This window comes from Tachypleus tridentatus, chromosome 12, assembly GCF_004210375.1.
Source record: "Tachypleus tridentatus isolate NWPU-2018 chromosome 12, ASM421037v1, whole genome shotgun sequence".
NCBI classification, from domain to species: Eukaryota; Metazoa; Arthropoda; class Merostomata; order Xiphosura; family Limulidae; genus Tachypleus; species Tachypleus tridentatus.
In genome coordinates, this window is record NC_134836.1 from 35,426,142 (window position 1) to 35,436,777 (window position 10,636).

The following is a 10,636-nucleotide window of genomic DNA, read 5'->3' on the forward strand; positions in this document are numbered from 1 at the left end:
AGTTGGATTTGTAGGGTACTTGGATAAAAAAGAACAATGAAAGTGAACTCATTACATGTGGAGTGCCTCAGAAGTGAATGCTTGGGTCTGATTTTTTCTGAGAATTGCTTTAAGATGTGGTAGGATGTTTGATAAATATTTACTTGATAAGGGCTTGTTTGAAGTATTTATATTATTATATTTATTATTTTTAAATTTTAGTTTAGTTAAATGGATGGGGCATCTTGATTGACTAACAGAGTCCTTGTTTGCCTTAAATATTATGTTGTTCATAATAGTTGTAGTGGAATGTATTGTTTATCATAGACATGATCCCTAAACTATAAATCAGTTAAAACTTGTAAGAATTATTTTAAACATATCTTAAACATGGGATACTTTATGTTGGATATCATCATTATAGAATTTAACTGAATAAATATAAAAAACTTCTAAATTAAAGATGGCTACACCTAAATCCTGAGGTTTCTGGCCAGGCCATGTAGACTGTGTTGCATAATATGTCATTTGTTGTATTTATTCATATAATAATCAAGATACACTGACACCTGACAAGGTTTTAAGAATCCCCAAAACATCAAATTCTGGAAATATTATGCAGACAATAAAATGAACACAGATAAAAGAAAAGAACAAGTAAACAAAATTTTTATTTACAGATACAAATGTGCTGAGATTTTTACCTAATACTGATCAGCTTGGATATTGTTAACTGTAACTGGCTAATGAAGCTGGTTGGAAGTACTACTGCACAAAATTAAGATCAAAGTAAGAGTAACATAACCTATGGTTAAGAAGAGATCACTTTTCAATGCAAAACCTGTACATTCACACTTGAGAAAAGTAAAAACTTAAACCCACCCTTTACTTTTCAGATCATCACTTTCGCTCCTCTTAACTCTTCCATTATGAGTTTGGTAAAATCTACCCAGCTAGTAACCACGACAGTAGCTGTATTATGATTTTGGATAATTTATGAATGTTTACAAAATTAAACAGGTTATTGATATAGATTACAAGGCTTTTGTATATATGTTAGGTATTTGAATTACGTATTATAATTTTTTTATTTAAATATTTCCTTATAAATTTTTTCTTTCAGAATGTTGATAATTCAACATGCAGAGTAATTTTGCATTTTAAGATTAAAAATACATCGGAAAGTTTTCAAATGCCATACATGAAATCTTTGACTCATCTCATAACCACCATAAAAAGAATTAAGAAATTAATATAAATTATACTTTTTTTTTTGTTATATAATGACCACAGCTTAAAACACGAAAACAAAAAGGTTCAGACTAAATAGCTTAAATCTCTAACATTATATATTTATAAAAGTTATTACTTTTATGATAAAGACTATTCAGCCACTGCTAACATTAAAGAAGATACACTGACACAGTGCATGTGCACTGATGTAACCATAACCAAGGATACAAAACTGACCTGTCTTCGCTGTGTTTTAGCGAACTAGTAACAGTATTTTATGAAATACAGTCAGTGTATACACACACACACATACAATCATTACTATTTACAAACTAATTCTTAAACTTGTTTTTCTTAAAAAGTAGAATATTAAAAAATCATTATATTTTCTACTATTCTAGTTTGACAATCTTTGTTCATGTTTCTTGCTTACCATAGGTTCCCAACTCTTTTCAAATTTTCCATGAAAGATATAAACCTTAAAAAAAGTTGTTTCACATGTACATTTGAAATAACTATATCCATACCATAGAATTTTACTGTGATTTCTGTTTAGTAATGAACCTGTATTTCAGTCTAAAAAATGCATGAAATTCAGCTCACTAATGCCTCAACCTACCTTCTTGAAATATTGTTTCAAAAGAAGATCACAAAGTGACACTTTAAAATGGCTGAGAAAACTAGTGACAGGACATTGAGCTTTCAGCTGGTTATCCACATATCATATTTAGAAATGTAAGGGACCATTTCCACAAATGAAAAGAGGTGAATGGGGCCAATATGTCTGGTTCAGTATGAGCAGCATCTCAGCAAATAAAATAAAGTATATTATTTTATATTCTAACTTGTCAATATCAAGAATTTGAGTTTCTAGTTTGTACAAAATTATAGATTTTATATTTTGACATAAAATCATCGAATTTGAACTATTGCTGCATTCAACATACCATATGACACAAAAAAAATAAAAGTTAAAGCACTTAACATACGCATTTAAATTAAGAAAACAACTAATGTAAAATACTAAAATTTGTTCACTTCATTCTATTTTTGGAAATGGTCCCTTATAATACACTTACTTCAATATATGACATAGAAATAACCAATTGACAGCTTAGAATGTCCTCCTAGTGATTTTTTTTCAGTTATTTTAATCTGTGAAAAGGCCACCACATTCTTTCAAACCAAGATGTCAAGAAGGTAGGTTGTGCCTTTAGAGTGCTCAAAATTTCATATTTTTTTTTAGAATCTAAATACATTTTAGCGACTAAACATAATAAAGTATTGTAGAATTCTATGGGATTTTTTTTTTCCTTTTGTTTTGAATTTCACACAAGGCTATCTGTGCTAACCATCCCTAATTTAGCATACAGCCATTACCACCCACCATTGGTTCATAGGCTACTATTTTACCAATACTAGGGCTGATTGTTACTTTATAATGCCTCCACAGCTGTAAGGGTGAGCATGTCTGGTGTGACAGGGATTCAAACTCACAACCCTTAAATTACTAGTTGAATGCCCTAACTATCTGGCCATGCAGGACATAATTCTATAGTATCAGTATAGTTATGATTTTTTTTTGTTATTCAGCTGTATATATAAATCCTTAAAAAAATTGTTTGATATACTCCATGTGTAAAATTTTGAAAGACTTAGCAACCAAGTACAAAGATCATAGCTAGAAGAGATAACTGCTTGCTTTATTTATTATTCAATATTTTAGTAAAATAAGGTTCATAACTTATTTCTAAATAGTAATAATCCATATACAAGAAGCATGTATAATACTTGAAATCTAAGTGTATATTACAAAATACTAGTCCACTAAAACACAGCAAAATAGGGAAGACTGAAGGTCAGTTTCACATTACAGAATATTTACTGAGTGCACATGCATCATGTCAATGCAAGTTACACAATGTTAGTTCAGCATGACTGGAAGGCCAGTTTAATAAAAATAAATATATATGTAAATGTATAGCTTTATGAGACTTAAGCTACTTAGATCAAACATTTCCATTTTCACGTATAGTCATTCTAGCACAAAAAAAAAGGAAAATCTATATTTATCCCCCTCTTTTACAATGGTTACAAGGTTGATTGACAGACCCCACATAGTTAAATATAGAAAACAACCTAAAATATAAAGTTTTACTCAAACACTTAAAATGTATTTAGGAGGTTTAAAGAGATCATGCAAATAATATTTCAAATTTTCAAGATGAAGAATAGTATTTTATTCATAACATGAAATCACTTTGCACTCAGACTAATAACGGAACAATTTATTTTTGCAAACAAATCTTTAATAAAAATATTTATTAAAAAATTGATTTTTTGTATACAAAATACTTGTAATCTTTACTAAAAGTCTACCATATTTTGTGAATATACACATGCTGCATCAAACTTTATAGTGCAAATACCTAATGTGTGCATCTTTTGGTGCATTCTCCATAAAGAACTGAGACATCATTTGAGCATATGGTGATGAATTGTTTTCATATTAATATATCTTAACAGTCCCTCTAAACGTTTTCACACTTGAACACATCAGTCTACATGGTAAAGTGTCACTACAAATGTGCCACAAACTGAAATACTGTTTCTCCGGTGTTGGGTTCAACTTCTCTGAACTTCTGAGGAAAACCTCTTTAATAAGTTCATATCATTTTAATTTGACATAGACAATGGCATTTTCTGACATCATGGCTGCATATACTTGTAAGCCTTTTCCTGTGAGAAGAGGGCTGAGACAGACTGTTAGTCACCTTTATGTTCATAAAATTTGTGCAGCTTAGGTGAGGTAGTTCTGATTCCATTGTTATTCTTGGGTCCTTCTTCCTTTGGTTGAGTGAGTTTTGCAATCTTTGTGTTCTCATTCTCTCTATTTTTAGTCTTTTCTTTATCTCATTTTCTTCTTTTAGGTCTCATTCCTTTCTTCTGTCTTTCCTCTCATCTCTTCTTGTTAAACTCTTAGTTCACCATCTTGTAACCCAAGAGACTCTCCACTTTCTATCCAGTTATCAGAATTTGACACTTACATGGTGGGACTATAATCTCCATACTATTTGCATTGCTACTATAGTTGTATGTATAGGCCTACTGATTTCTGCTGTCATTAACATATTCTACAGCTGTCAACCACTGGCTGGTTCACTAAATGTCAGAAACTTACTTTTTAACACTGCATATAGTAGGTTAGTAACGTAAATGAGGGTGTGTTGGGCCAAGAATTCTTCTACAATACGTGCCTGTGATTTGTCGGCAATAACTTCAACAACAAATGAACATCACGTACTCCACTTGTTTTCAAAATTATATATATTCAAAACAAGTTAAATGTATACACAAAAATTCTTCACACTATTGAGATGATAGTTGTATCTTAAACACTATTAAAGTTTTTTTCTTGTTGCCAAAAGTTCACTTAAGTCCATTCAATTACTTCAGCTGACAAGCCACAATATCTATTTCTATCACAATAGTATCCATGCATAATTCACTTACACTGTCATGACTTACAGTTATAACCTGAATTTTTCCAATAATCATCTGTCTTTTGTCACAGTCCACACAGATTGGTTAAATTAAACACCACTTGACAAGTCAAATTATTCTCAATGTTTCACTCTTAATCAAATGTTAGGCTATTTACTCCTTCAAAGGTTAGCTTTACCTTTTCTTCTCATGCCTTTAACTTTTACTCTCCCTCTGCTCATCTGGATTCAGCTATTTATACGTCTATTACTTAGGCCTTCAAGAAATCTCCACAGCTACCACATCAATAGATTGCAAACAAAATAAATTAATTAATAACACTACACTAAACAGCCTTTTATATCTTACAAAGTTAAAGGAGGTACTTTTGTTCTTATTTGTATAGCTAATATATTAAAAAATTAATTACCTTTCTATACAAATTACTAAATAAAACTCATTTGGAATTTGTGTATAATCTTTGGCCTCCTTATCTTCTAAAATATGAAATAAACTTACCAGGAAAAAAAAAATTCACAGGAGCATTACTTTGATGGTTCTATAGCCTGAAATATTATCCCACGGGCATAGGTTAAAAACGAACTTATTTTCTCTTTAAAAGTAGAAGATTAAGAGGCAATCTTATTAAATTTATAAAATTATATGAAGGGACTGATAGAATGCAGTCCTCTTCTTTGGATCTACTGAATTCTGGAGACAACAGAATCAGGGTAAATGTTCAAAAGGGACAAATATGGAACTTAAAGGGGAAGAGGAGGGAAGCTAAAGGTGTAAAACATTTTGCTGACATTATTTTCAAGTTACAAATTCCTAGTTTGACTCTCCTAAGTATTATAGCTTTAAGACATGGAGTCAATATAAGGATTTGAAGCTTGAGGCAATAATGTCAACACAATGTCTCTTAAATTCACTTTCTTTGGTTTTCGCAATTGTATTTTCACCTTAAGTTACTTCAATAGACTGGCTTTATGCAGAGTGGATGGCTACTGCTAATATCACTACCACAATGTAATCCTTGATAATGGTACTGCACGTATGATTACTATAGTACATGGTATAGCACTTAGTCATATGGGGAGTCTGTAAAGGTTAGAAATGGCAGGACTACTAACTCATGGACTAGATTTTATAACTGCATGATTTATTTTTACAGGCCTGCACATGCAACACATGCTGGCTGGTATTACACACACACACACACACATGCAGGTTTTATTGTTTTTTTTGTTGTAAAACTGTATACATACAGCCATATGAATTTAAGTTGTATTGATACATGCATATATATGTGCAAATATAAAACAATGAGTTGTAATATAACAGCATATGTATACAAATAAGTATTTTTAATATTTCTTACAGCCATTATATTTGCCCCCTTCTTCATCCTCTGCTGGTCACAGTTTTACTGCAGCAAGCCAGATTCCCTCTTAAGAGTGACATTCTGTTCACTTTATGAGGTTCAAAGTATGTAAGTTAACAATAATGAATTGATTACATGATGTAACAAAATTTTTACTTTTTCTTGTTCCTGGACAGAAAGTGTTATTTCCCAATTGCTTATGCCTGAAGTGAACAGAAAAGACCTATTTTTCTCTTCAAACTTTGCTTTTGTGACCTGGGTAATGATATTTTCAAATTTACCCATCCTCCACAACATTCTAGGTAGATTCAGTGCTGAGTAGCTGATAGAGAATTTTTTTGAACCTGCAAGAATTTTCTAGAACTTTACATAGTTCTGATACATACAGGGGCTCACCACTTCAGTTTTGTTCTAGCTGCCTAAGTGAACACATAGATCTATCTGAAGGTGTTGTTCCCACCATTACACATAAAACTGGGCCTTATGAAACAATTTGTCACAGCTCTTGATAAGGAGTCTGCAGCCTTCAAATACCTTTGAGACTTCTTCCATAAACTGTCTGAGGCAAAGGTCAAAGCTGGTGTCTTTGTTAAACCACAAATAAAGAAGATCCTGGAGTGCACATAATTCCCTAAGAAGCTCAGTAGACAAGAAAAAAAGCTTGGGGCAGCTTTGTCACAGTGGTTCAGGGCTTCTTGGGCAATCACGAGGCCAAAAATTATGTGGAACTGGTTGAGGTTCTGGTGAAGAACTACATCAAAAAGGGCTGCAGGATGCCCCTGAAAGTCCATATTCTAACATGCTCATCTTGATAAATTCAAGAACACGGGAGCATACTCAGAGGAGTAAAGTGAGCACTTCCACCAAGATATATTGGATTTTGAACACCACTACCAAGGGAGACTAATAAAAGACTATATTTAGGGGTTGATACGTGAAAGTGATTTACATTACAGTCGCAAATCTAGAAAAACTTCTCCCAAACATTTTTGTGTAACTTTAGTATAAATACATGTAAATCTTGATTCACGTTTTATTCAAATCTTATGCAATGAAAATGTGCAAATTTGCCCGTTTTTACATAGAAAATATGTTAATTTCTATAGAAATTTCATTATCCATGTCACAAAAGCAAAGTTCGAAGGGAATAATGGCCATTGTCTGTACTTTTACAACATAAGCAATTAATAAATACCACATAATATCCAGGAACAAAATTTGTGTTACATAGTGATATATTAATATACCTTTCCTTCCTCTATTTCTAATAAAGTTTGGATCGTGGCACTTTACAACCCTTGACCCTCTTCCACCATGACAACCTTATTGCTGCATACTTTATCTGCAACTAAATATTTTCCAAGCAGAATATATGACCTCCACTCTGCCTACAGTTGCCATTCCCTGTTTGCACAATTATTTCCACTCCTTTTATATTATAGTCAGCTTCAAGGATGGCTACTGTTTCCTATCTGCAGCATCTACAAAATTCACAATCACACTGTTGAATGTAATCCAGCACCTACCATCAGCCATCACTGATTATTGATCCAGTGCTTCAAACTGAGCTTGGTGTTATTTTTAAACTGTGACTCAAAGATTTCTGTTGTGAAAGATAATTTAAATGTTTATATATTTTCAAAATTGATCATGACTTGTTAAAACAAACTGTACAACTGCCAACAATATCATGTTCAAAAGGAACCCTATATATACGTATATAAATGATTCACAACATCAATACAGTTACAAGTTAATAATTCATATGACACATGTTCCATATCTGTCATATAAATATTAAATTACATCTGCAGCCTCATGCAGCTTTTTACACATTTATAGCAAATTATGAGGATCCACATAAACCACAGACTAGATTTAAATGACTGGATATCAACAGTTATACAACCATTGTTATTTATTACGCTGTCAAATCTAACCTATTTAAATGCTATTGGATGTTACATCATGCATGATATCTTGAAATAAAAGTCATAAATGCCAAAATCCATTTATGTAGATGGAATAACTTTATTACTGTCTGTGCATTATAATTTTAGTGAAATGGGTGTGGGATTACCTAGCCTAGAGCTAAGTGAATAAAATTTATCATGAAAGTAAAAAATGCTAATTCAATTTTAAACTTAAATCATTTCTAAATTAAATCTGTTTATCAGCAATATTTTCAATAAAACACAAACCTCTAACACTTTTTTTTTACTTTAGTTGTGTGTATAATCAAATTTATACTTCTAGTACACAAACTAAAAACAATATTAAGTTGCACTTTTGTTGCTAATCAAAATGATTTCTATATATTAGAAATTGTTAATCTGAATTTTAACAATCACTGTTTTATGAATATGCCAATAATTCATTTAATCAATTATTGCAGTTTTGATTGGCTCACATAGAAACTCAGCAACATTTGAAAGCTTTTGTTACGCTTTCCTGACTGTTTGTTGGAAAGATTGATTTTGCAAAATTTATTTCAGTTATCTATAAAATGTGAGATTAGGGTATCCTATGGGATGAGGGTGTAGTACCTGCACCATAATTTCTGATGGACTATAACCCAGCTAAAATTTAAAATCAATGCACAATGGTGCATTGAGTAATATTTCTCAGGGTTTTAGTAACATACAGCCATTTCTGCTCCAGGAAGGCAAAAAATATTAAATTACAATAAACAAGAACAAATACGTAAACATAATCTCTATTATTATGAAGCACTATCATGGTTCTTGATACTTCGTGATGATGAGAAACCCACTTGTAGTAAAAATGTATCTCAAAGCAGCTGGTAGGAAGGTCAAAACATTGTTCTCTACTTTATTTCAAAAAAAGTTTTAAATCATACCAGGAAACTTGAGATTCATGGTTCATGATAGTCTCTAAGAGATTATCTTTGTAATTTTCAGAAACTAAATAAGAAAAAGTTCGAATTGTATCAGTAAATCCATATGGCGTTTTCATGAAATATTATTAACAATATTATCATTAATGCTATTAATTACTGATAACATCCTGGCGAGAACCGACTACTGTTACCAGTTAACTGCTACAAATAGTAAAGTTTGCCAACTTAAGAATAATTTATTACAATTTGTACTAAATATTCAAATGAAAACTGTACGCTATTCGAGTGAAACAGAGAAATGGAAATATGTCGTATGCTGTTATGCCAATTTAATTCTATATTAAAAATTAAATTACATATACATCATAGGTATTACCCATTCGAAATAGTGCCTATTGACTTACTGAGTATTCATTATTGACAATGGCAGTAGTGAAATGACAATACTGTGTGCAAACTGAGGTTATGGTTAAATTAACCTAAGTCCATTTTAGATAAAAATAACTCGTTTACAACTGTTATATTTAGGAACAGCCTACCTGCTTCTTTATAATCCTGTGGAAATTCACTTTTCGACAATTAATAGTTATAATCGCACCGGCTACAGATTCCACTCCGCTAAACACCACCAGGTCCACCAACAATAAACAACTATCGTTTACTATTTTTTCCCCAACACCAAATCCAAACCCGAGTTATAGGTTCAACATTATATCAAGTCTTCCAATTCATTCCATAAAAAGATATTTTATGAAGATGTATTTTTCCTTACGAGTTTAAAATGTCAAAAACATATTTGTGTTGTACAAAACAAGAAAACTTTGTGATTTTATTAATGTTTAATATACACCTACTTTATAAAGCGGATGTATTTGCCGACTAACCAATAACCAACATATTCGGCGCGAAATAGTCACGTGACAAAACGTAACCACAACGTTAATTGGCAATATTATTAACAAAAATAAGGAGATTTAAAATATATTAATTCCAGTTTGGTTAATTACAAAAACCAGTTTAAAATTACACATGCTTTTGGTATATAAATCTAACAGTAATAAAGCGATCACGTATTACCTTATTTATTTGTTTCTTGAAGCAAGCTACATTGAACGCTTGCAGCTTGGTTTTGATTATTTCGTCACTTATAATAATCCAAGCTGGAGCTGCATGGTCAATTACTGGTCCAATCCGTATTTTGTAAATTTTGAGTATATTGTCTATTGATGCTCCACTGTTCTTGCCAGTTCTAGTCATATGCTTTCGGTTGTACTTTTTTGTGCTTTGTCAGCTTGGTAAATACGACCAGTTGTGTTTTTGCTGTATTCATTTTTATTCTGTATTTTTGACAGTATTCAGTTATTATATTTAATTGTGGTTGTATGTTTATGGCTGCTATTGCTAGTGTTGGAGCACTTTTCCAGACTGCCACATCATCAGCAAACTGTGAGGAGAATCCATGATTAGGATCTTTCAGTGGCATATTGTTTATATACATGATGAAGAGCATAGGGCTAACTGGCCCTACATGGCCAGGTGGGTTAAGACTTTCGACTCGTAATCTGAGGGTCACGGGTTCGAAAACCCGTTGCACCAAACGTGATCGCCCTTTCAGCCGTGGGGCGTTATAATGTGACGGTCAATCCCACTATTCGTTGGTAAAAGAGTAGTCCAAGAGTTGGTGGTGAAGACTAGCT

At 32.0% G+C, this 10,636-nt stretch overlaps 1 protein-coding gene across 4 annotated transcripts in view; it reads right to left on the reverse strand.

Moving 5' to 3' along the window:
- Positions 1-9,785, reverse strand: part of LOC143235823 (cellular tumor antigen p53-like) — an 82,741-nt gene extending 72,956 nt beyond the window's left edge. For 2 of the 4 annotated variants that reach the window (XM_076474032.1, XM_076474028.1), the window contains exons 1-2: positions 9,479-9,785; positions 4,895-4,991 (exon numbers count right to left, since the gene is read on the reverse strand). The gene's annotated coding sequence lies outside the window, so the exon portion shown is untranslated. The remainder of the gene's footprint in view (positions 1-4,894; positions 4,992-9,478) is intronic. The other 2 variants (XM_076474033.1, XM_076474029.1) reach the window with 1 other exon arrangement.
- Positions 9,786-10,636: the final 851 nt, after the last annotated feature.